General features: G+C 39.2%; 1 protein-coding gene across 29 annotated transcripts in view; it reads left to right on the top strand.

Annotated features, from left to right (window-relative positions):
• The window catches only part of EPB41L2 (erythrocyte membrane protein band 4.1 like 2), a 220,208-nt gene that overhangs the window by 9,681 nt on the left and 183,744 nt on the right, over window positions 1-26,783 (top strand). The window lies entirely within an intron of this gene.

Genomic DNA, 26,783 nt, shown 5'->3' with positions numbered 1-26,783 from the left:
TCTGTTGAATTGCTTTTGGACTCTGGTAGAAAAGCTGCTGAATGAACACCTTCCTTGAAAAAAAAAAAAAAAATTAATCCACTTCTCTTAAGGAGAAAAAGGAAACCTCTTGTTTTTCTTAATTACATAAATAAAAAAAATTGTGTGTGGGAAAGGTTAAAATGTCATGACAAGAGTTGAGTCTGTCCCCTGACAAAGGAATCAAGAGTTTATCCATGAGCTTGTAACTAGAACTGTTTTTGGATCTTAGCCACTAAAATCAACATCGGTAAAGCCTATGTCTTAATTTCCTTAATGCCAAGATTGTCTGTTTTACATTACACACATATGGGAATATGAATACATTTGTCCTACTCCCCCCCCCCCCCCCCCCCGCAAACAGACACATAAAGGTATGTTGAAGATACTCTTAGCTTTTGGGGCTCTGCAGTGAAGAGCTGTAGATGTGGGCAGCATGTGTAGTGCAGATGTGGCTCCAGCTTTTCTCCTAATTGCAGCCAGTTCACTTTCATCCCTAGCGCTGCGAGCTTTAATGGAAAGACTTGAGGGCAGAGATTCGAGCATTCTGTAGATCCGTGATCTATGTGTTACTTGCTCTGTATGGCACACATGATAGCAGTGAAGGAGGATGTGGCTCTTTTCTTAAGGACCTTTTTTGTTGTTAGATTTGTTTTTCATGGTTTTACTGTTTTTCATGTTTTTACTGTATCTGATTATCTGTTGAAGTGGTTTTTGGCAGAAGGAATGTACCATTGTCAGTTACAGCGAAGTGTCCTTTTTAAACTTTTTATTATGGAAAGTTTAACATATTCACAGGTAGAGAGAATAGTACTGTAATGAACCCCAGGTACCCTCACCCAGCTTTGACGGTTACCCAGACGCAGCCAGTCATGTTTCGTCTATATTTCCCTTCTGCTCCTGATACTACCCTCCCCCCACCCCAGGATTATTTCAAAGCAAATTCTAGACATCGTATAGTTTCATTTGTATATAGGTAAGATATTTCCTCCTGCCCCTTCTTTTTGGCATGCGCTTTCTAGTTCCAGAGTAAAGTTCATGTTCATTGTTGCATTTGTAGGATTATAGAAATTAGTTCATTTGCCACGTGTCATGTTTTTGGAATAAATATCTGAATATTGTTTTGATCAATGAAAGCAGTTTCATGTGAATGTAGCATTGTGGACATGGGAAATGCTTTAGCGAGTGCTAAAAAAAAAACCCTAACAATTTCTAAACCAAATCAGAGCTGATCTTCACACACTAATATATTCTCAAGGTAATGTTGCTGTTCTGCACATTTTTTTCCAGGGCTCCTATGTTTATACCAGACTTCAATGATTGTAGATTTTTCTTTTTTCTCCTTTCCTACCTCCCATGCTCCCTCTCTCTTTCTTTCCTTCTTTCGCTTAGCATAGTTTAGTTGGCAATATGTTGGAAGTAGACCAAGTGAAACATTGCTTTTTTCAGCTGACTGAATTTTAATGGGACTACAGTTATTGTAAAATCAGATCAACCTGCCATGTGTATGGTCTGTCTGGCAGTGTAGAGGGGAAAGTGCCTCAAACATGGGTCATACATTAGTTTATGAATCCTGTTTATAAATCAAAAGGTTGGCATTATAGCTGAAGTTGATAATCACTTAATAGTTAAAGTGCTTTTCCTAACTAATAAAGGCAGGATTTCTACGGGAGAGGTAGTTTATTTTATGTTTTACTTTTTACTTTCTTTTTTTTTAATGTTGTTATTTTTGAGACAGAGAGAGACAGAGCATGAGCAGGGGAGGGGCAGAGAGAGAGAGAGCGAGACACAAAATCCGAAGCAGGCCCCAGGCTCTGAGCTGTCAGCACAGAGCCCGACGCGGGGCTTGAACTCATGGACCGTGAGATCATGACCTGAGCCAAAGTTGTACGCTTAACCGACTGAGCCACCCAGGGGCCCCTAATTTTTACTTTTAATTAAAATACAGCTTAGTGTATTTTTCTTGTAAAGTCATTACGTATTGAGTTAGTTTAATATGTACTTATTGAAATGTAGTTTAATTATTTTCTTTGTAAAGACATTACATATTGAATTCAAAAATATTGATAATAATAGGTAACATTTCTTGAATACTTAATGTGTATCAGATACTGTTCTGTGAGCGCTTTTGCTTAATTTTTTCAGTGAATCCCCACAGAAACCCAGTCTGGTAGGTACTGTTTTTCTAGGTTTACCTGTAAAAAAACTGAGTCATCACAAAGTTAAATAACTTGCTCGGGTTCATTCAGCTAATTAATGGCAGAGCGGGGAGTTGAACCCAGGTGGTCTGGTTCCAGACCCTACAGTCATAACTGCTGTCCTGTATTATCCCTAAATCCCTTCTTCATACCCTAGTCCTACTTGCATTCTCCTCCCCAGGGAGGAGACCCACAGCCAGTACTACACTAGTGCATTAGTGTATAATTTTAATTTGATCACAAGGGGTAGATTTCATTCAGAAACTGGAAAGCAGTTAACAAGAACGACACTTGTTCCTTTGCTGGCTTTAGTTATAAAGGAGAAAGGGGGGAAAAGTGGAAGCATACAGAAAGTAAGATGGTGACTACTGAGGTCTGTCTCACTTGTCCCCCGCTGTTTTTTTAAATGGAAATTTGAGTCCAACTGGAATGTTGACAAGTCATAGAGGGGTTGCTAAAGTCAGTAGTTCACAGTACCACTGAATGATCAAAATTCTTGTCTTCACTTGAGTACCTTGGAAGTGTCAGGTGGAGTGGAACTTCAGCCATCATTGATCTGTCCTGAAAAGAATAAACTTTTGTGGGAGTTTGTCTTGAGTCTTTAGTGACTGGAATTTTAACAAACCAGGTAACTGATACTTTTTTTTTTTTTCTTCCTTTTTTCCTGAAAGGAGCAGAGGGTATAAAGAAAATTGTAGTGCCAAGTCCCAGTTCACCAATTCCTAAGTGTGACATTGGGGAAATGATACTGCTTCTTATGTTTGTTTCTTTAATGGTTCAGGTGCCCTGAATTAAGTCCTGATCCAGTGAAGTGTTGTCTGTGGCTCATTCATTTGTCTCGATGGAGAAGGTAATTTAAAGTGCCCTTAGGGGCGCCTGGTGGCTCAGTCCCTTGGACGTCCAACTTTGGCTCCTATGATGATCTCACTGTGAGTTCAAGCCCTGTGTTGGGCTCTGTGCTGACAGCTCAGAGCCTAGAGGCTGCTTCAAATTCAGTGTCTCGTTTTCTTTCTCTGCCCGTCCTCCGCTTGTCCTCTGTCTCTCTCTCTCTCAAAAATAAATAAACGTTAAAAAAAATTAAAAATTATAATAAAGTGCCCTTTCTAAGAGGAAAAACATAGACATACGATTTTGGCAAAACATTTGATGAAGCTTTCAGGGTATCTTTGTAGCAATTTTGGGAGGAAACTGTTCTGTGGTGGGAAGTCTGTGGTGGTGATTGTCACTGAAATTTTAGCCTTGGTCATCTCCTATTTAAAGTATTTTTTGCAAGTGCTTTTTATGATGACAGACGAGGACTGCCGATCAGATTTACAGATTCCATGGGCATTTGCAGGGAAACCTAATGAGCTGTATGCAAATTGTCTTGTTAGTTACAAAACTGGTTGAAATAAATAACATGAAAGTTTTTGGAAATAAAGTTAAGTCTGCTTAATCATAAGCTCCTTGAGAGAGTTCTAAAACAGCGCAGTCTTGGCCTTCTTTTCAATGTGAATGAGCTTTATTAAAAAGTAGTAGATGCGTTTGTATTGCTCAGTGCGAGGCTCGTTGACATGGAGTCTTACCACTCCTCTGAAATTGCTCTTTTCCAGGTAGTAGATGACCCTGTTGTCAAATCTATTGAATGCTTTCTTCCCCGTGTTACTTCTGATACTCTTGACCCAGCATTGTCTTTGAAATTCTCTCCTGACATGTTGCAGTGCTTTGTTCTACTTCTTCTGTTCTTTGAAGACTTCTCTGACTGTCCCTTCAGCTTTTCCCTGTATCCTGGGGTTCTGTCCTTTGACTCTCCTCTCTAATTTTATGTCACCCAAGACTTCTTCTGCCATCATAATCTGTTGACTCAACTCTCTTTCTAGGCTTAGTTTTTTCCACTTAGCGGATGTCTCTACCTGTATCTCAAAGGATGTTTTTAAATGAATATGTGAAATATTTAAGGCGGAAGGTGGGCTGTTATTGATTATTCTGTTTTGACTTGGAATATATTGTTAATTTTTAGGTACTGCATTTTTAGGGCTGTGTAGTATGGACTAAGTATATATTTGTTCGATAAAAACCAGTGGAAGATTAGACAAACTGAAGCCTTGTGCCTGGAAGGCTGCCTGGGATGTTGAGGTTAGGAGAAACTATAGCAACATGAGGCATTGGCTGTTGGAGATAACCGAAGGGCTAGGGCTTGCTGGGGTGGACAACTTGTTGAGGTGTTTTGAGAGCTATCGTTTGAGCACTGCTTTCTTTCTAACTTTTTTTTTTTTTTTTCCTTGACAAAAGGTACCGTAAGACACAGATTGGATATCTTGGCTCTTTTATCAGTATGGAAGTCTATGTGTGTTTTTTAGATGTGTGTGTACATAAAGAACAGAAACAAGCTTCATAAATTAGATTTTGAGCTTTACTACGTGCAGTTCACTCTGAGATTTTCTTTTCTGCGTAATAATAACAACAACAATAATAAAAATGCCAGTCAACAATTTACCAGCTTGATTTCACAGCTCATGAATGTGTTTGAAAAACCCTTTTTCCACGGGTAGAACTGAGATCTGGAGAAGGGAAATCTCCTTTTTGGTATGAGAGGAACTTTTTGACAGTTGGAGTAGGCAGAGGATGGAGTGGGCTGTCTTGGAAGGAAGTGACTTTCTCAAGGCTTGAAGGACCTCTGCCAGAGGCTGGTAACTGCCTGCTGGGAGCAGGGAGGAAGATTCGCGGGGCGAGAGCTTGGACTTTGGGGCCATCACGGTGTCCTCCAGGTCTTAGATTTTATGATTCTCATTTTCTGACTTGCTGAAATTTTTAAACAATTTCAAAATGGAAAAATACTAATTCTAAATTTATTTGTTAGTATTCTACTTTAGGTAGAAAATGTATCACTGTTCTTTTTTTAGATGTTACAGTGTTTTAAAAAGTTAAAAAATTCATAAGCTAACTTTGTCATTTCCTTTCTTTTAATGAAAAAGCTTTATTTGGCAAGTTTTAAATATGTACAAAAGTAAATCAAGGGGCACCTGGGTGGCTCAGTCAATTGAGCGTCTGACTCTTGATTTAGGCTCAGGTCATGATCCCAGGGTCATGGGATCAAGCCCCATGTCGGGTTCCATGCTGAGCTTGCTTGAGAGTCTCTCTCTCTCTCTCTCTCTCTCTCTCAAAGAAAAAAAAATTAAATAGTATGATGATGACCCTTCCCACCCAGTACTTCCCCATCTCCCAGCTTTAACAGTGATCAACTCGTGGCTAACCTTGCTTTTATTCATATCTCTGTTTACTTTACCTGCAACTGTATCATTTTGAAGCACATCCTAGGCATCTTGTTCCATCTACATATATTTCTTTTTTTTAAATTTATTTACTTATTTTGAGAGCATGGGAAAGGGGCAAAGAGAGAGAGAGAGAATCCCAAGCAGGCTCTGCATGCACAGAGCCCCACATGGGGCTTGAATCCACCAACCATGAGATCATAACCTGAGCTGAAATCAAGAGGCAGATGCTTAAACCAACTGAGCCACCCAGGTGCCCCTGTATGTATTTCAATATGTATTTCTAAAAGCTAAGACTCTTGAAAAACATCACAATACCATTATCACACCTAAACAAATTAACTTTTAATATCATCAAATATTCACTGTATTCAGATTTCCAGTTTTTGTTTTGTTTCAGTTTTTTGTTTGAATCAGTGTCCAAATTAGGTGCACACATTGTGATTAGTGATTCTCTTTATAGGTTCTGTCTTCTTTTCTCTTTTATATTTACTTGTAGTTTATTTATTTTTTAAGAAATTGGATTGTCCTATATCATTCCTATTTTTTATTTTGCTGATTTTATCCCTGTGGCATAGTTGTTTTTTTTTTTGAGAGAAAGGACACATGCATGTGTGGAAGGGAGGGGCAGGGAGAGAGAGGATCCCCTCAGCTGTGCTGAGAGCACAGAGCCCCACATTCAGGCTCCAACTCACGCGAACCGTGAGATCATGACCTGAGCTGAAATCAAGAGTCTGACACTTAGACACTTACCTGATCCAGCTCCCCAGGTTCTCCCCCTAGTCCCCAGCCATGGCATAGTTTTAACCTGTTCCTGTTTTGTAAATTGGGAGTTATGTACAGAGGCTTTTTATCAGCTCCACGTTCAATTAAAAAACACTTTTTCCCCCAATGAATGTTTCATTCGTTCTGTTACTTCTTAACCACTCAATTAATATACGAGGACTAATTGTAAAGGCGATTGGATTCCTTACTTGGGTCTTCATTTTCTAAAGTTGTTCTAAGCCAAATTTCCCATAAAAACAGATGGAACCACTTAGAAATTTGGGAAGATCATAATCCTCTGCAAACACCACATCCAAATACAAATTACACAAGAGTCTTTAGTCCAGCTTCCTTTCCAAAAAAGAAAGGGAAAAAGCAGATGCCTTCGTAATTTCCACAGACCACAAACCAGGTTTTCAGTTGGAGTGAGACATTTTACAGTAAAACCAGTCTTGATTTTTCTAGCGCAATATGGAAACATTTCAGTTTTGCTAGTTAAATTTCCCACCCAGTAAGCAAGTATTGTTGGTGACTCCTCTCCCCTGCCCCCTCCCTTGGCGGTTGCGGGTAAAAGGATAAAAGTGGGAAGACAGCAAGTCAGAAAGCGACTGATATATGCGGAAAATCAAGTAAATGTGTTCTGTGGTCATCACTTTTTATCATGGGAACTTAAGATGTACAAATAGGGAACACAGTGTAAGGAACACCCATGACCCCCAACCCAGTTTTTCCCCTTCATGTTCAGTGCACTTTGTAAAAGTTGGGTTTGGGCTCACACTGCTGTTCACCAGAATCTTCTCACGTTGTGAGGCTTGTGACGGAGGCCTTACAGACTTTCTCTTGTCAGTGTTATTTTACTTTACTTTGGTTGGTATTTATTATTTGAGGTGGTAGGTTAAAAAGGTTCTGTAATTAGGTGAAGATGCTTCATTCCCTTCTTTTTTTTTTTTTAATTTTTAATAGAAGTGTATACAGACATAAAGGAAAATAGTGAATCTCCATGTACCCATCTTATAGCTAATTACTAACATATGGTTAATTTTGTGTCCTCTTTTGTGCCACCAAACAGCCTGTCCCCCTACCCTGTACCTTGCTGGATTGTTTTAAAGCAAGTCCCAGATATTGTATCACTTCACCTGTAAATACTTTTTTATATATCTGTAGTGGGTAAGCATTTAGAAAAAACAATACCACACATCCAATGTCACATCTCACAATTTCGTATCTCCTTAATAGCAAATATTCAGTGAGTGTTGTTCCCATTTGTTTTATAAATGTTTTTGTGGTTGGTTTGTTCAAGTCAGGACCAAATGAGGTCACATTTCATTTGGTTGGTATGTCTCTTAAATATCTTAATATGTAGTTTCTTTTCTTTTCTTTTCTTTTCTTTTTTTTCTTTTCTTTTTTTCCCCCCTCCTTTAAGTTTCCTTATTAAAAAACTGTGTTGTTTCTTTAGAATTTCCCACATTTGTTGATTGCATCCCTTTGGTGATGGTTAATATGTTTCTCTTTTTGAATATCCTCTTACATTGGTAGGTAGATCTGAGGCTTAATCAGATTCAAGGTTGATTGTTATTATTTTTTTTTAGTTAACTTATTTATTTTGAGATAGAACCAGGAGGGAGGGGGCAGAGAGAGAGGCGGGGGTGGGGGGGATGGGGGATCCAAAGCGGGCTCTGTGCTGACACCAGAGAGCCTGATGTAGGGCTCAAACCCATGAACCATGAGATCATGACTTGAGCTGAAGATGAATGCTTAACTTCCTGAACTACCCAGGCGCTCCTCAAGGTTAATTCTGATGGTGGTGGTGGTTTGGAGAATCCTTCATGCTAGTTTCTGTTGATTTCTTACTGCATTTCTTCAAGAGACATAGTGAATGGTTGGCTGTCTTCTTGGGATTAAGTTTGATCCGTGGGTTTAGGTATTGCCAGTCAGCTTGATCCATCCATTGTAAATTTCCCAACAAGCTTTTGCGTAGTGGGGTTTTAGCAGCTGTTGATGATCATTGCCTAGATACTTTTTTCATTACATTAACTTTTTACCATGTATTTTTTTCTCTGAAGTAATGTAAAATAAATTATGGAACTCATGACATTTCACTCCAATTTCTTTATTCTGTATTTGTAAAAAAATTTGGCCATTTTCCCATCTAACCAGAACACTGTTATTACATAACTATCAGTTGGCAGCAATTTTCTAATATTATCTAATATCTAGTCTGTATTAAAATCTCTTCAGTCATCCCTGTGACATCCTGTATAGCTTATTTATTGAACCAGGATCCTATCAGGGAGCATATACTGCATTTGGTTATTGGCTCTGTCACTTTAAGTCTTTTGTAACCTAAAATAGCCCTCTTCCCATCCCTTGCCTTTTCATAACAGTGACCTGTGGGAGAGATACAAGCAGAGGCCTAATACCTAGTAGACTCTTTCTTTTTTCAGGGTTTGTCTGATTGTCTCCATGTGTGGTATTCAAATTAGTCTTCCATACTCTTTATTTAATATAAAGTAAAATTTAGAGCTATGTGCTTGGTTAATGAAGAATAAACATTTTTGGTAAGAGTATTTAATAGCCAAGTTGTATGTTTCATATTACATCTTATCAGGAGCCATATAATGCTTTCTTTCTATTGTAGCTGAGATTGATTAAGATGAAGACTGATCTTGGGGCACCTGAGTGGCTCTGTTGGTTAAGTGTCGACTCTTGATTTAGGCTCAGGTCATGATCTCATGGTTTGTGAGATCAAATCCCAAGTCAGGCTCTGGGCTGACAGTGTGGAACCTGCCTGGGATTCTCTCTTTCCCTCTCTCAATGCCCCTTCCCTACTCATGTGGGTGCACCTGCTCGCTCTTTCAATTTCCTGTCTCAAAAAAAAAAAAAAAAAAAAAAAACCCATAAAAAAAAAAAGATGATGACTGACCTCCTCATTATAAAATTATATTTTTCCATTTGAGTATAGCATATAATCCAGGAGATGTGAGACTTTGGCACCATACAAACATCAACTTCCTTTCCAGCCTTTCATCCTAATGTTAGAATCTATTGGTGACTCTCCTCTGGATCAATTCTCTCATAGGGATGGCAAAATGATGATAAAATGGGATTTAAAAAAATTGTGATCAAATACACATAACTAAAATTTACCATCTTAACCATTAAAAAAAAATTTTTTTTTTAATGTTTATTTTTGAGAGAGACCGAGTGCAAGCGAGGGAGGGGCAGAGAGAGAGAGAGGGAGACACAGAATCAGAAGCAGGCTCCAGGCTCTGAGCTGTTAGCACAGAGCCCGAGGCAGGGCTCAAACCCATGAACTGTGAGATCATGACCTGAGCCACAGTCGGACACTCAACTGACTGAGCCACCCAGGCGCCCCCATCTTAACCATTTTTAACGTTTATTTATTTTTGAGACAGAGAGAGACAGAGCATGAACAGGGGAGGAGCAGAGAGAGAGGGAGACACAGAATCTGAAACAGGCTCCAGGCTCTGAGCTGTCAGCACAGAGCCCGACACGGGGCTCGAACTCACGGACTGTAAGATCATGACCTGAGCTGAAGTCGGACGATTAACCGACCAAGCCACCCAGGCGCCCCCATTTTTAAGTGATCAGTGACAAGTGCTGTTCAGCTAATCTCCACAAGTCTTCATTTTGCAAAACTAAAACTCTGTATCCTAAAATGAGACTTTTAAGTTTTATCATTACTTCAACTTCATAGGCTTGCAATTTTCTGTGCAAAATGACTTTCCTTCTTCAATGTGGGCTATTTGATTACTGTGAAATACAATTTTTATTTGAAGTGCAGGATAAACAACTGAATTTCTCCCTTTACCACATTTCAGAATAGCCGTTAGTATAATACTTATCTCATGTTTGTTGTTTGCCTGACTTTCTTTTTTTTTGAGTGTCATTGTTGGCTTGTGGATTTTTATATATTCCTTGTATTTCAATTGAGCACACTCAATTCAGTTATTGTTTTAATGTTCAAATTGTCCCAGCCTTGGCCAATGGGAGCCCCTTTGAGTTGGCTCATGAGTCCATTTGACATGATCCTGTCAGACTCTGCAAACAAGGAATATGTTTATTTAAAGGCAATAACATTTCTTTTAAAAAATTTTTTAATGTTTATTTTTGAGACAGAGAGAGACAGAGCATGAGTGGGGGAGGGGCAGAGAGAGAGGGAGACATAGAATCAGAAGCAGGCTCCAGGCTCTGAGCAGTCAGCACAGAGCCCGACGTGGGGTTTGAACCCACAAACCGTGAAATCATGACCTGAGCCGAAGTCGGACGCTCAACCGACTGAGCCACCCAGGCGCCCCAAAGCAATAACATTTCTTTTGGAGAATTGGGTCAAATCTTTATTAGTCATAGCACACAAAAAAAGCATCTGTGTTATAGAAAAGTGCCATAGAGTGGAGTAAGACCTTGATACCAAAGTCCTAATTCATCAACATACAGGAAAGCAGCATGAAGTTAGGTGATCTCTAAGGCCTTTTCCCATTTTATGTTCTGTGATCTTTTACCATTTATACAGTTGTTTTAGTATTTGGTTTTTATTGAAACAAAGTATTTCCCATTTTTTTGTTTATTTGTTTGAGTAGTCTCTACACCCAACATTGGGCTCAAACCCAGGACCCTGAGATCGAGAGTTGTATATGCTCTTCTGACCGAGCCAGCCAGGCGCCCCGGAACAAAATATTTCAAGACTGAATGTTGTTCAGATTTTGTGTCGCACAACATCTTTATTACTTTCTTCCTATTCTGATCATCTGCTTCCTGGGCCATGGATTAAAAGTACTGTGAATTTGGAAAAGCAAGGGGTTCAGCGTATTTCACAGTTATAGGGTCCAGCCTCAGGAAGCGAGAAGGAGTTTGCATCCTAACCTTTGCCTTTTATTCCAACATAATGTGACTGAACATTCCACAGGGGGGTCAGCCTTGTGATGCTGGATCAGTAAGCTGCTGCCTGTTTCCTGCAGGCACCTTTATTTCCTCTGATTTGGGTAAACAGATGAAGTTTCAGCAAGAATTTGAATGTAAAACTGAATTTGTGAATATCTGTTTTGTACATCCTAATACTTACGTCATGTTTCCAAACCTCTGGGAAGTTACTGACATTTTAAAAAACACGTGAGTTTTCTACATTGACTTGTCTTTTCCCATTACAGAGTTTAATGTGGAGAACGGTCATCCCATAAGCAATAATTCTTTTCAGTTTTGTAAATTTCCTTTTCCAGAATAAAGGTGGCTCAGTTTTATCAGTATGCTCTCAGTAGTCACTATGTACCTCTTGTTAAGTATTAAATATGAATTGCTGGTTATTTTTAATACTTTGAGCATTTACTGAATGTTGGGCATAAGTACAAATAATGCAGCTGCATACTATACTGATAAAAGCAAAATAACTGTGTCTTGAGAAACCATTTCTTCTTTCAGAATAGAAAGAAGTACTATGGAATTCTATATTTATTCAACAGTGAGTTAAGTTTTGGAGAAAATAAAAGATTATACTGTGTTTTAGTTAGAAGTATTTCTTTTCAGCCTTAGGCATGATTGGTTTGTAAAATAAGATCGTTTTTGTATCTATAAGAAGACTGTTAATTTTTTTTTTTTTTACAAAAGCCAACACTTTAAAAAATATGTGAAGTTGCCTTAACTGCAGAAACTAGGAATATCATAATATGTAGTAAATAGGGTTCATTCTGTAAATTTTCCAGATGGTGACAGCAACTGGAAGAATTTGATTTCTTTCTTTCTCATTCATGATATTAATGAATTGTGAATTAGTGCAATTGAAATCTGTTCTGGGACTGTCCATATAACACCATAAAGGCTTGGTGTCTCTTATGTGAGATATACCAGTGTATGTATTTAGAGAGGTAGTTATTTTCTACATCACTGAAACAAAGGATTTGAGGCATTGTATAGGGAATATATATAGTAAAATTGCTTAAGTAAAAACAAATTGAGGTCAGGTAAATTGGTAATAATAGGAAAGTATTAAAATGAAGATCTGGGGGTGCCTGGGTGGCTCAGTTGGTTAAAGCGTCTGACTTTGGCTTAGGTTATGATCTCATGGTTCATGAGTTCAAGCCCTGCCTCGGGCTCTGAACTGACAGCTGGGAGCCTGGAGCCTGCTTTACATTCTGTGTCTCCCTGTCTCTCTGTCCCTCCCTCACTGTGTCCTCTCTCTCTCTCTCTCTCTTTCTCTTTCTCTCAACAATAAAATAAGCATTAAAAAAATTAAAAAATAAAATGAAGATCTGCCCTCCACACACCTTCTATTCCTGAACATATCTAACCTGTAGCTATAGACTATCATATATTTTTATTGATATTTTGTTTCTGTGTGTCTTTGTTGTATATTTATGTTGTGTTTTTTTTTTTTTTCCAACGTTTATTCATTTTTGGGACAGAGAGAGACAGAGCATGAATGGGGGAGGGGCAGAGAGAGAGGGAGACACAGAATCGGAAACAGGCTCCAGGCTCTGAGCCATCAGCCCAGAGCCTGAAGCGGGGCTCGAACTCACGGACCGCGAGATCGTGACCTGGCTGAAGTCGGACGCCTAACCGACTGCGCCACCCAGGCGCCCCTGTTGTGTTTTGTTTTTATACAAGAAATATTTAAGAAATAATGATGCTTCATAAAGCCACGGCTCTTCTCTGAAATGTCTGCTGGGAATTATTAAACATTTTTTTTTCATGAATAAGATCCTTAGATGAGGCCAAATTTTTATTTTTTATTTTTTGGAGACAGTGAGCTGGGGAGAGGGGCAGAGGGAGGGAAAGAGAGAATCTTAAGCAGGCTTCACACCCAGTGTGGAGCCTGCTGGTGGGCTCAGTCTCCTGACTGTAAGATCATGACCTGAGCCAAAATTAAGAGTTGGATGCTCAACTGATTGAGCCACCCAAGTGCCCCAGCTTTTGAAAGTATAAAGATAATTTTCATAATTAACTTTCTTCAAAAATGTTAATAGTTGAGCCTGGTATTTAAAAAAATGATAACCATTTATATGCTTAAAAGTCAGTTCTTTGAAATGTGTATTTATTTTTTGAGAGCTAGAGAGTGGGGGAAGGGCAGAGAGCGAGGAGAGAGAGAATCCCAAGTAGGCTGTGCACTGTCAACATAGACTGATGCAGGGCTCGATCTCATGAATCGTGAGATCATGACATGAACTGAAATGAAGTCGAATGCTTAACTGACTGAGCCACCCATGTGTCCCTGTATAGAAATTTCTAAAGTACTCATAGCAATGTGAGTTGACTTATAATCAGAATTTGAAACCAATTCTTTTTTTTTAATGTTTATTTATTTTAGAGAGAGAGAGAGAGAGAGGGAGGGAGAGAGAGAGAGAATGAGCAGGGGAGAGGCAGAGAGAGAGGGTGACACAGAATCTGAAGCAGGCTCTAGGCTCTGAGCTTTCAGCACAGAGCCCAACACTGGGCTCGAACTCATGACCTGTGAGATCATGACCTGAGCTGAAGTCAGATGCTCAACCAACTGAGCCACCCAGGTGCCCCTGAAACTGATTCTTGATATGGAGAAGCTGGATGATCATCTGACAACTGGTTTTCTACCCAACACTGACTGACTCATTCTTACCTCTTTCCTGCCCCTCAGTGGGAAAGGTGGCCTCCTTCCAGTCTGAGGATAAGTCAGCTCCTCCCAGTTGAACCCAGTAATCCTGTCCTCATCATTTTTGGCCTACTCAGAGATGTCCTATTAAGGAAGGGCTAACTGCCCCATGTCTTCTTTCCCTTCCTTGACACAGTGATTCTCAACCCTGGTTGTATGTGAAAATTATCCAGAGACCTTTGGGAAAAAAAGCCTCGTCCCCAATCCGGATCATTTGTATCAGAATCTTAGAATCATAGAATTGTAGGATTGGAAGAAATAGAAGTTTGATTCTGTAAGGGAACCTGGAAACCTTAAGGGTTTTATCTTGTTTTTCTAAAACCAATGCTTCAAATTAATCTAAAGACTTGGGGCAAAAAGTTAGGGATTTGTAATTCTTCTCCATGGCTAATTCCCACTCATTTCCCATTCATTACCCCAGAATCATTGAATTGCATCCATTCAGTCTCCTGATTGTCACCCCCTTAATCTTCATATCTCAGTTTGATTCTGCCCTCTATGCTATTATCACATCCTTCTCCTGTTGGTAAGATGCTCTTTTATTATGCCTGTTCAGTAGCCTCTAGCAGCCCCCTTCTGCTATAAGGGGAGTCAAAATAAGCAGTCTTTTTCCCTTGACACCCCCCCCCCCCCATTGGATCCTATGCTCTAGCAAGAGGATTCTCCCCTGTATTTTGTACAGCTCTATGTTTTTCTGTATTTTCATAAACCATATCTAGAATTCCTTCCTTCTTTCCTTTTGCTTAACTGGTTTCCTACACCACATCACAGAACGTTGGCTCCAGAAGATTTTAGCAGCCATTTGAAACCACCTTTCCAAGTTATAGATGAAGAAACCGGGTTCCTGAAATGTTAGATATTCTTGCACTGCCCAGGCCACAAAACAAAATAGCTAGCTTCAGACCCAGTTTGTAAGTCAGGTCTCTGTTCACTTTTCACATCTCTTTGAAGATGCAACTCGAATTCAAGCATTTCCCTCAGACTCAGTAAGAACGTCTGTTCTGGCCTCCAGAAGAACATTGGTGCTATTTATTGTATCATGGCAGCTTTTGTGTTTCTGTTGTAATAATTAACAAGGATATTGCTGAATTTTGGGTGCTTACTTTGCACTCGTCACTGTGTTAATAATAAGCACATTGCTTGTTTCATTTTTATCTCACAGTCATATTACAGGATAGTGTTATTCACATGATCCATAAGGTAACTGAGGTGTAGAGAGGTAAAGTCTTAAAAGATCAGGCTTAGGTTTGAACGCAGTTTGATCTAAGTTCAGAGCCAAACTCATCTACACTGTTTTCAGTTTTTTTTTTTTATGTGAACATCTTTTATTTTCCCCTGGATTATAAGTCTCTTGATAACAATGAATAGGTCACTAATGTCTTTGTATCCCCTATCGCCTCTAACACAGAAGAACTCAGTAAATATTTGGTGACTGCTCTTGGAAGAATCATAACTTGGTGACCACAATTTGAAGGTCAAGGCATTGGTGTTCAGTGGGGACGTGGAAGGTTTTCTCAAATTTTTAGGTACTAGATCTTGGAAGGGGACACAAGTATATGTTTGATTGAAGTTTCTGTGGAATATTGTGGGCAGGAGAGTTCTAGGACTTTCCTTGTTTAATGGTTGTAATGAGATATTATGCATTTATTTACCTGTGAGAGTTTGCAATAGCATTTCAGTTGCCCATGGTTGTTTCTGGCTTTGTTCATTGTTGTGTTGCCTTCTTTAAGTACTCCTGAATCTCTCTTATCCTAGAGTATTAGCAGATAACTTCTCATATAGGATTGGTCTTTTTAACCAAGAAAGCTCTTGGACTCTTTTCTCAAATACAGTCTTGGATTTTGTCTCCGTAACTGAGAGCTTCCGAACTGGTGAGCTGCTTAAGCTGTTCAGGTACATTTGATTACAGACATGGGTGACACGAATGATTGTCCTTTTGTAGTCAGTCATTTCGATGTGAAGACTCTTTTGTCCCTCCTACCTGTTAGCAAAGTGAAACCCTTAAGCTGTTTAGGCATATTGGTTTTCCATTTTTCTAGGATTTGAAGTTCGTCTTCTTTGTTCTCTTGAAATCACCTCCAGGGGATATTGTGCCAGCTTATTAATTCTTTAGTGATCAGGAGTATGAGAACTCCTCCTGAGAGAGGTAGGTTTCAGAGTTATAGGGTGATCTTTGAAATACAGCTTCCAGGACATTTGAATAAGCTTTTTTTTTTTTTCTTTTTTAAGAGAAGGATTGCGAGTGGTAGAGGGAATCTTCTTTCATGAGACTCTTTTTTTAAGTTTATTTAGTTTCAAGAGAGAGAGACAGAGACAGAGAAAGTGCAGGAGTGGCAGAGACAATCCCAAGCAGCCTCCACGCCATTAGCAGAGCCTGGCTCGGGGCTCGAACTCGTGAACCGTGAGATCATGACCTAAGCCGAAATCAAGGGTCAGACGCTTAACCAACTGAGCCACCCAGGCTCTCCTGAATAAGCTTTCTAAAAATGAATGGTATCTATATCTTGAGAGGGAGGGTAAGTAACATGGTCAGACTAAACAGAATATAGGAAAGTGCTGGCTTAAGAGAAAGAGGCCTGGGTTGCTCTAGTCATTGTTTTATCATTAACTGATTGCAGGGTCTTGGAAAGGTAACTCTGAACTTCATTTCTGACTTCTCATGAGTTGGATTATATCCTTTCCCTCCACCCCCCAAGTATGTTGGTCATCCAGATATCATATTCATGGCTTGTTTCTGGCAGATCTGAAACCACAGGTATTATTCTCATTTGCTTGGGAGAATAGGTCTCTGTTGTCAGTCAGCAACAGTATTAAACCTGATCTGTATTACAAGCTGGCATGCTGACTTTATGGTTCACTGTATTCACTAGGGGATGTTCTAACAGTTCTTTCTGAGCTTATGCCTTCAATTGTCGGTGACTATAGATTTAGCCCTTGAGTTTTATTGTTGTGGTGAAATATACGTAAAATATATTAAACAGTACATAAAACTTACCCTTTTAACCATTTTGTGGTGTTCAGTTTAGTGAAGTATATTCACAATATACAACTAACACTACTACATATTTCCAGATCTTTTTCATCATTCCAAACATAGACTCCATACTCACGAAACAGTAATTCCTCCTTTGTCCTTTTCTCCAACCTGATGTAACCTTTATTTTTTTTACTTTGTCTCTGAATTTGCCTATTCTAGGAATTTCATGTAAGGAGAATCGTATACTATTTGTCCTTTGTGTCTGGCTCATTTCATTAAGCGTCATGTTTTCAAGGTTCCTGTATGTTATAATGTGACAATTTCATTCCTTTTTAGGACTGAATAATATTCCATTGTATGTTATACCACATTTTGTTTATCCACTCATCTATTGATGGACATTTATGTTTCTTCCTCTTGGCTATTGAGAGTAATACTCCTATGAATATTGGTGTATGAGTGAGTATTTGGTTCCTCCTTTGAGTTCTTTTGGGTATATACCTAGGAGAGGAATTGCAGGGTCGTATGGTGATTCTTAAATTTTTGAGGATCCATCAAACTGTCTTCTAAAGTGGCTATACCATTTTACATTCCCACAAGCAATTCAGAGGGTTCTAATTGCACCAAATCTTTGTCTACACTTATTTTCCCTTCAAAAATTATAATAGCCATCCTAAAGGGTATGAAGATGGTTTTGATTTGCATTTCCTTAATGTTGAGCATCTTTTCATGTACTGATTGGCTATTTGTATATCTTCTTTGGAGAAATGTCTATTCAAGGCCTTCCCCCCACCCCCTGCTTTTTTCTTTTCTTTTTCTTTTTCTTTTTTTATTTAGGTTGTTTATTTTTTTGTTGTTGAGTTGTTAGTCCTTGATTTTTATTTTTATTTATTTATTTACTTCTAACGTTTATTTATTTTTGAGACAGAGAGAGATAGAGAATGAACGGGGGAGGGTCAGAAAGAGAGGGAAACACAGAATCTGAAACAGGCTCCAGGCTCTGAGCTGTCAGCATAGAGTCCGACGCGGGGCTCGAACCCATGAACTGCGAGATCGTGACCTGAGCTGATCCAGGCGCCCTGGTCCTTGAGTTTTAAAGGTAGTGTGAATAAGGAGGTACCATTATGAGGTAAGTATCCTTACCTCAACATTGGCATGTATATATATGTATATATACATATATATATATATATATATATACACACACACATATATATATATATATACACACACACACGTACATATACACACATACATATATATGTATGTATATATATGTATGTATATATATGTGTATGTATATATATGTGTGTGTATATATACACACACACACACACACACACACACACACACACACACATATTATTTTGGCAGGGCTGGTGGCTAAGAAAACATCTTTCATATAGTTCTTCCAAATATAAGTTCTCTGTGATTTGGGACAGTAAGTAGTGTAGTAAATACAATTTAGATTTTAAAGTTCTAATCTGGCAAATTGGCCCAGCCTGTAATAATCTGAGGTGAGGTTGTCCTGCTCCATTGGTTCTTGAGATTAAAGTATGAAGCTGAAAATACCCTGTAGAGTGGATAGTGCCATTTATTTTTTTACTTTGGCCCACTGAGATACTGTGACCTGTGCAAGCCAGTTTTTGAATCGTGAGAAAAATAAAAGGTTTCTATAAAAAACTTCCTTCAGAGGGACCAAAATTGTTCTTTCTTTTATTCCCCTCACTTTCTCAGGAGCCGAAAGGAGGTAGGAGATACATGACACTGTATTTTATGGATGAAAGTAAATGAAGGAAGGCTGAGTCCCTTGTACTGTTCCGCAGCTTTTTAAAGGGCTCTGCTAAACCCTTTTAAACCAGCATCGTTGTGCTGTCCTAAGGCTGTTACCTTTTCTGTCATTTTTAAGAATTTTTTTTTTTTTCAATGTTTATTTATTTTTGGGACAGAGAGAGACAGAGCATGAACGGGGGAGGGGCAGAGAGAGAGGGAGACAGAATCGGAAACAGGCTCCAGGCTCTGAGCCATCAGCCCAGAGCCCGACGCGGGGCTTGAACTCCCGGACCGCGAGATCGTGACCTGGCTGAAGTCGGACGCTTAACTGACTGCGCCACCCAGGCGCCCCTTTTCTGTCATTTTTAATATGATAATGCACAGAAAACTATTTAGTACATGTACTTGGTCAAGGGTTTATCTAGTAAGCATTTCTTTGAGTGGTTTTCTCTGCAAATGTGGTTTTAGGGACATCTTTCTCAGAGTTGCAGCCATTTCGAGATTTGCTGTATTGTCAAAACAGGCCTGTTTCCTCTTTCCCTTACACATCCCTTTGAAGTAAGTAAGTGTTCTTTGTCGTGTGTGGTGATGCCTTTTTCTTCCTCATGAAATCATTTCACGGCATTTAAAGAGGGAAATGTATCTTCTGCCAATGTGAATATTTAAATAGAAATTTTATTCTGAATTTCACTTGTATACTTCATTAAATGCTGCCTTCAACTGGAGAGACACTGAGGAGACAGAGCATCATGGTCAGAATCTTGGAGAAGACATGCATCATTTCCGTGGTTCATTTTAGAGAATGTAATTAGTCACTCATGGATTGAATTCTTTATTTATTGTTTTGGTTATAAATGTTTATAATTGTACTGAATTTTCAGTGAATATGTTTATAAATTATTTTCTTTTTTGGGGGTCAATTAATATAATGGAAGAATTGGATGAGGAAATCAGGAAGTTTTGAAGTGTAACATTGGCCAAGAATTGGATTTAATTTGTTGTTAGTAAAATTTGCAGTTAATAAAGTCAGATGATTCTAATGCTTAGAAATTAGCTTCTATTCTCTCAACCTGCTTATTGGCACAAACCTGTTGAATTTACTACATGCATGTTTAACTATTTCAGAGCAAGTTTGGTTCCCTAGTCAGTCTTTTCTATGGTATTTTTTGTTTTTGTCCATTGCTGTTACTTAGGTAGCTTACTTTCTCATGCCTGTTTGTTTAATCATGGTATGTTTTCTCTTTCTTACCTGTTTGCTTACTTTTCTACCCATTAGTCCAAATGCACATTTTGGTAAATCTCTCTCTCTCTCTTTTTTTTAATACTTTATTTTTAATCTCTACACCTAATGTGGGGCTTGAACTCACAAACCTGAGACCAAGAGCTGCACTCTCCACCGACTGAGCCAATCAGGCACCCCTGGGTAAATCTCTTTAAGTTAAGATTTAAACCAACAATCCAATCGTTTTGCCTTTTTTTGGAGGTGTCTACTAGGTATTTAGCATTGTACTACATTATAATATTTTCTACCATTCTTTGTAAACTTTTGAATTAGTTAGAGCCTTTGGCATCTCCAGGCGAAGGGTGTCATTTAATTTCTTAGCAGCTGTTGCCATATACATGTAATTATATTTGACTACATGTACATTTTTAAAGGATGAATCTGGTGGAGGCATTATATAAATGACTCAGATTAAGGAAATTATTTAATGCTGAGATAAGTGGTTGAGAAATTATCTATTTAAATGCAGTGCATTTTAAAGAGGGGCTATCTGAGGATCTAAAATATACAAGGGAGATGGCATATTTTACTTTGATCTTACTACCATACAAAGGAAAGCTTACATAAAAATGACTTGTCAGTAACTTTCTGCCTTTAGAAGATACAACAGATGTAGTACAAGTAAGTTCTGGCTATTAGGCAATGGAGACATACTTTTAGTAGAAATCTTTTGATGCTGGGTGCCTGGGTGGCTCAGTCGGTTAAGTGTCTGACTTGATTTCAACTCAGGTCATGATCTCATGATTTGGAAATTCAAGCCCTATGTCAGGCTCCGTGCTGACAGTGCAGAGCCTGCTTGGGATTCTCTCTCCCTCTCTCTGCCCCTCCCCAGCTCATGCTCTAGCTCTCTCTCTTTCTCTCAAAATAAATAAATAAACTTAAAAAAAAAGTCTGTTGATGTAGTTTTGGCAATTTATGGAGCACCTGCTATAATAGTTGCTTATAAATGCTTTAAAGCCAAGACTTGGAAAGGCGATGGTGAGAACAGGAGGTTCACACCACAGGGAGGGTCAGTGAGCCCTGCCCAGTGGAAGGGATCAGGCTCTGTAGTCGCTCAGCGCTTGCAGTCCATCTTTGCCTCTTGTTGGCTTTGCCCTTCAGGACATCCCTTCTCTCAGCCTCTGGTCTGGAGCCGCTGATAGTGGAATCCTTACTCTCCATAGTAGGCCCCTGAGCCTTTTGTTAAGTAGTTGAAGAACTTCAAACAGTGGCTTTGAATAGGGGTGTGTGCGTGTGTGTGTGTGTGTGTGTGTGTGTGTGTGTGTGTGTGTGTGAATGAGAGAGAGAGAGAGCATACTCATGTTTGTGTATGGCTTCAGTCCACCTGTTATCCTCATCGGGTTGGGGGTGCTGCATGGAAAAAACAAAACAAAACAAATCCTCCCCTGAGGATTTCCTTGTTGGATGAAGGGCTCAGAACAATCAAATCTTGGGTCAGACGTTAGGTAGTGAGTATGACACCAACAGCTGTGGGCCTAGTAAAGATCAACTTCTAGCAGTTTGGTAGCAGTTAAATGTCCCTGGAATGTTTATGCAGTTGCTTTGTAATTTGACAGGCATCTCAGAGTTTCCAAAGTAAATGTGTAAAATCTAAGTCATTCTTTGACATGTGAATCAGGATTCCACGGAGGGAAATACACTGTTAATTTCTGGAATCAACTTGGCAATTTAAAAATAGAGCTGTGATAGCTCTCATCCTTTCTGCATGTTCTTAAACATTTATTTCCATAGGATAAAACTGTAGAATGTGGATTTAGCTTTTTAAAGAACAATGATTAATGTGCTGTTTGCCCAGATCATTCTTCAGAATTTGACTAGTGGAGTTGACTAACAATGCCTTTTCATAACTGCTCAAGAGGGGAGAGGGGTGGGGTGATACATTCAGAGTTTTGCACCATAACACTCAACTGTTAAGCTTTCAGTCCTAAGCAAATAAGCCCTTACATTCACTTGATGCTTTTCCCAAGTATAGCTCCCCAAAGGGGAAAATGAGTCATAAGGAGATAGTCTTGTATTTCCGTACCAGAATTTTGGAAAGGAGAGACAGATATTAGGGAGGAGGATATGCATGTAAATATGGAATGTTGAATTTCTTTTTCCCTTTGGTATTCTTTCTCCAGTGTTATCACTAATGAGTTATACTGATGGGAAGGAAAGGATGAAATGTTTGTTCTTAGATAAAAACAACTGATCAAAACATGAGAGAGAATCATGCTACCTGAAGAGGAGCTCCTTTTTCACTTTGTAGCACTCCATCTGAGTTGAGTATTCTTTATGGGGGTACCCAGAGTAATTTGGCCACTCACAAATGCAGCAAGACTTTCATAGGACATGTGGAGAATTGGGAACACAGGGAATAAAGATATGACAAATTCAGATTATTTGGGGGTGAGAAACGTTGCTTCAAATAATTATTATTTATAAAATTTCAGTCACTTGATTAAGTATGTTTGGGGAGTAATAATGAAGAGAAAAATATATGTGTAATTTTTTGTATACCTGTAGTAGGTAATGTACTCTGGATAATGTTCCACGAAACTGGTATAATTTGGTGCATGATTTAGATTATCTAGTGTATGATTTAGGTACTACATAATCTTTTCTTCTGATTATGGAGACATAAAAACTGTTGTCTGAGAGCTATATCAGTGAGAGACATGTACTTTAGTGTAGTGTCTTAGTGTTCAAAGTACCGTATCAAATTTAACAGTTTCATCATATGTTTATAGTTAACCTTTTCCCTTTTAAAATAATAAATCCGTTAGAGTCTACTTTTTGTATAGGCTAGTATGTACTGAGCATCAGATAATGGGATATTTTATTTCATTGCTGTATTTTCCGGAGAGCAAAATCGTCGCACTGAGGGATGACCCAGTCCGTTATTGACAAGTAGCACAAGATTAGGTAGTCTCCGAAGAGGAAATGAGTTTTGTACACAGAACAGAAAACCACTTTGCCCATGTGGCAGAGGACTCCTTTAGCTTATACTTTTCCAAGGGGCCTAATAATTATTTTTCCCCCCTGTGGAAATAGTAAAACAGATATTAATTCTTTGAAGGTGTCAGTAATTCCAGTGTTCTAAAGTAGTTGGTGATTAGTAGTTCTGATTTGCTATCATCTCTTTGTTCAAAGCAGTAATGAAGGACAAATCTTCGTGAATTGTGTTAACTTTTAAACTCCAATATCTAATTTATAAAAACATATTGGCAAACTGGTTTTCTGTTATCTGTTACCATTTTTTGGTCAGATCTTTTGAAATTATTTTTGTAGTAAGCAAATCAGCATACTACATGGTTGATATTTGAATTTTGCTTAGGCACTTATGATAGAAGTTATGGTACAGAATTTTCACTTTGCTTTCCTTGGAAATATTTCAAGTCCTGGCAGTTTGGGATGAACTATTTAAAATTGGATATCAGCAGAAATTTGAATTGACCTTTGAATATTGCAAGACTCTTGGAAACATGAATAGATACTTTCTAGAGAATTTTTTTAAGCTTATTTATTTATTTTTGAGAGAGAGAATACGTGTGCATGTGAGCAGGGGAGGGGCAGAAAAGGGGGGGGGAGTGAGAGAGAGAGAGAGAGAGAGAGAGAGAGAATCCCAAGCAGGCTGCATGCTGTCAGCACAGACCCTGACATGGGCCTCGGTCCCACAAACTGTGAGATCATGACCTGAACCGAAATTAACAGTTGCTTAACCAACTGAGTCACCCAGGCACCCCAAGAATTCTTTTTTAATTTTGTGGGGGAAATCAAACTCATGTTCATCATTAAATCTCTAATTCCTAGCATAGGAACTCAGTACATTTTTGTCGAATGGGGGGCAAGGGCTTAATAAACTGAAGGTATCCCAGTTGGGGAACCATCTTAAGGCAGTGCTGGCTTTAAACACATATTTACCCAGGAAATTACATGCACACAGCTTTGTAAACTATTGTTATGAAAAGTCATTACAGTTTGTTTTTTTTCTTTTACATGTTTTCCTGGTGCAATGCAGAAAGGGTTGATCACTATATGGTATGAAAATTGAATAAGGATGAAAGGTCTCCAGAGCTTATCCATTTATTTAAAAAAGATGAAGAAGCTGCTCTCCTTTAGTGAAGTGTTTTCTTGCGATAAACATTGGGACGAGAACTTAAATCACATAAGCATTTCATTTTTGCTGACGTAATGTCATTATGAACTCTTCGGAGCGATGCCAGTCCTGTTGCTGTGACGTTTGGCTCGTGGAGCCACTATTAATCATTGGCTGTGTTCACCACTGGCCCTGTATCTTTTTGGCAAACACTTGTGTCTCTGCAGGTTTGTGAGGTAATGGGTAATAATTGTTTGACTTGCTAGGCTACAGCCTGCCGTGACTCAATCTGCTATGTCCCAGGGGGAGTTGTAGCAGTTATGTTGGGGCCTGGAAACACTCTTCCCTGTGGAAAGGAAGCGTATTTGCTTTATTGTCAGCTTTTGCTGTATTAAAATACCTACTTGGATGGGAGTCTAGATTATAGGCCTTGCTGTTTTGATTAAGTACACTTCAGATTAAAGGAATCAGTTACATCTAATGGTGCTGCCTTGTAGAAAGAAGAGAATTTCAAACCCAACGCTGTTTACAGACAAGAAGTTGATCTTTTTACTATTTGGTTTTCATCGGGTGCTTTCCATTTATTGGGAAAACATGTATTTTTCCTGTATTTTGTCTAGCCCCATACCCAGTATGTACTTGGAATGAGGGATAGAAAAGTGGTAAGAATTCTTGTATTTGAGCTTTTATAATGTTAGATAATGAGCTAAGTAGGTAAAACAATGACAGAGTAATTTTAAGACCAGTGATGTGTATTATTGAGGTACCTGGAAGAGTTTATAGTAAGGGACGAAGTTTGGAAGAATTGATGAATTAGATTGGAAAAGGGGGTGGGGACGGCTAAATGGAGGGGATACGGCCATCAGTGCCAAGACTTGACTGCAGACTGGCTAGAGGACCAGGCAGAGGGCCTTCCCGACAAACTGGAGGAGTTGAAATCCGATTTGAAAGAGACGACAAGGGAGCCATTGTAGCTGGTAAGTGATGGCAAAATGAAAATAACATTTAAAAAGGTGGATAGGATTTGGCAGAGATGTGCAGGATGATGTGGGAGAGAGGCCTCAATTGGCATTGTGCCCCAGGAGAGACAAGTTAGTGACACACTTTGGCTTCCTCACAGTATGACATTTATGTTGTTTGATTCACTTGAGCCCAGAGTTTGAACCTGTCTGCCTTACAGACACAGATTCGATTTGTCACGTCAGTATCCTGCGACTGATGGGGCTTGGGGGAGCCAAATACTGCCCTTCCTTCTCCCCCACCAAGCAAGAAAACCAAAAATCAAACCCAACTCTCATAGACAAATGAATAACGAACCTTTAAAAGACATGGGCGAGTCCAAATGGGTAGAGTGCAATTTATTAACTTACAGTGGGAAATATAGTGGGCAAGAGGAATATTCACATCATCCTGTCTCGTCTTGCTTGTCGGCCACCTGGCTCATTGTCAGGAAGTGAGTTGTGAGGGTGGGTTCAGAACTCGAAGGTTGGTTATAATGCTTCAGAGGTTTGTGGGTAACTCTTTGCTATGTTATGAATCGGTTATGTGCCTGTAGCTGGGCTTGGTGCTTTGTGTGTTCATACAGCATCAACAAAATGGACCCAGTCCCTGCCCTCATGTGTCCTCACAACAAGGCTCTTCTTGAAGGGACTAGTATGTGGGTCAGTCTGACCACATACTCTCTCCCTCTGAATGTCTCCTCATTGCTGACCACTCTCAAAATTGACAAACTTTTCTTAAGTCATTTTACTAATTTCAGTCCTCATGCCTCAAGTCTTAGTGACCCAGGGGCCATTTGGTATCTTTTAGGTGATTTTGCACAGCATTGCTTTGATGCACTTTGTAATGATTTTTTGATGTTATTAGAGGATAATCTTATATTTAGGTTTCCTTTTGCCCTTATGAACAGCATAGAGTTTGAAATAGACCAAGATTGCTAGCAGGGAGGAAAACCAGGAGGGCGGCTCAGGGGTTTGGCTTCTACTCACAGTGACTTTCTGGTTTTCAGCTTGCTTTGCTGCTTGTACAGTATTTCTTTCTTTCTTTTTTTTTTTTTTTTAAGTTTTATTTATTTATTTTGAGAGAGAGAGAGAGAGAGAGCATGAGCAAGGGGGGGGGGGGCAGAGAGACAGAGAGAGAGAGAATCCCACTGTCAGTGTGGAGCCTGATGTGGGGCTTGAACTCACAAACTGTGAGATCATGACCTGAGCCGAAATCAAGAGCCGGATGCTTAACCGACGGAGCCACCCAGGCGCCCTGCTTGTATAGTATTTCTATACCTTAAGGGACTACTGTGGGAATAAAGACAGAGGAATGAATCTACCAACCTTTGCAAAGAACAGGTGACAGATTCTAGTTAGGACAAATGTGGGTGAAGGAGAAGAAGGAGTTAGAGGCAACTTGGAAGCAAAAGCCCAAGGGAAAGTTGGTGTTGTGGGGAGATGATTGATCCAAGTGGAGATAAATACAGGCCAGGGATTTGATACTGTGACTTTGGTGATTGATTAAGGGCAGAAATGTATGTTTGGACAGTCTATATTAAGATTAATGGATAGCTGGTCTTGAACAAGTCTGTTTAAAAAAGTGAAATAATGCTTTAAGTTACTTAGGATGTTGGTTTAATGATTAATAATAGAATAGCTAACATTGTGGTGTTACCCTAAATACTTTTGTATGCACGATCTCATTTAATCTTCAAAACAAATTAGGAATTAGATACCCCTATCCCTAGCATATAGGAGAGGAAGTAGGCTGAGAGTGGCACCCAAGATAGCATACTTACCAAAGTCAGAGTTAGGACTGAGC

This window comes from Leopardus geoffroyi, chromosome B2 (genome assembly GCF_018350155.1).
Source record: "Leopardus geoffroyi isolate Oge1 chromosome B2, O.geoffroyi_Oge1_pat1.0, whole genome shotgun sequence".
Lineage (NCBI taxonomy): Eukaryota > Metazoa > Chordata > Mammalia > Carnivora > Felidae > Leopardus > Leopardus geoffroyi.
The sequence above is the reverse complement of the archived record's forward strand: the minus strand, read 5'-3'. Positions and strand labels throughout refer to the sequence as shown.